This window comes from Terrapene carolina, unplaced genomic scaffold, assembly GCF_002925995.2.
Source record: "Terrapene carolina triunguis isolate 2854851 unplaced genomic scaffold, T_m_triunguis-2.0 Scaffold89, whole genome shotgun sequence".
Lineage (NCBI taxonomy): Eukaryota > Metazoa > Chordata > Testudines > Emydidae > Terrapene > Terrapene triunguis.
The window spans coordinates 8,587-8,955 of NW_020664440.1; positions in this window are offsets into that span (position 1 = coordinate 8,587).

The following is a 369-nucleotide window of genomic DNA, read 5'->3' on the forward strand; positions in this document are numbered from 1 at the left end:
CCCGACCCGCAGCCCCCTGCTACCCCCCCTCACTCCCGACCCACAGCCCCCTGCTATTCCAGCCCTGAGACCTTATCAAGGAGATTTCCTTGAACCTTGGTAATAGTCAGCCAGGCAGCTGATTCAAATTCCTTCCCCTGCGAGGACACGGCCCCATCCCACCTCCCCTCCCTTCTCCCTGACAAGCGGATGCTGTTTGTGGGCTGGGTCTGCCAGGTCGTGCCCATGCACCCTAGGCTGAGGGAGTCCTGGGCAGTGGCAGCATGCCCCCCCCGGGCATCTGCAGAGGGAGCAGGTCTCCCTGGCTCCCCCGTGGGCTTCGTGTTCCTGCCTCCTTGCTTATCTCCTGGAGCTGGAGAGCTGCCCCCC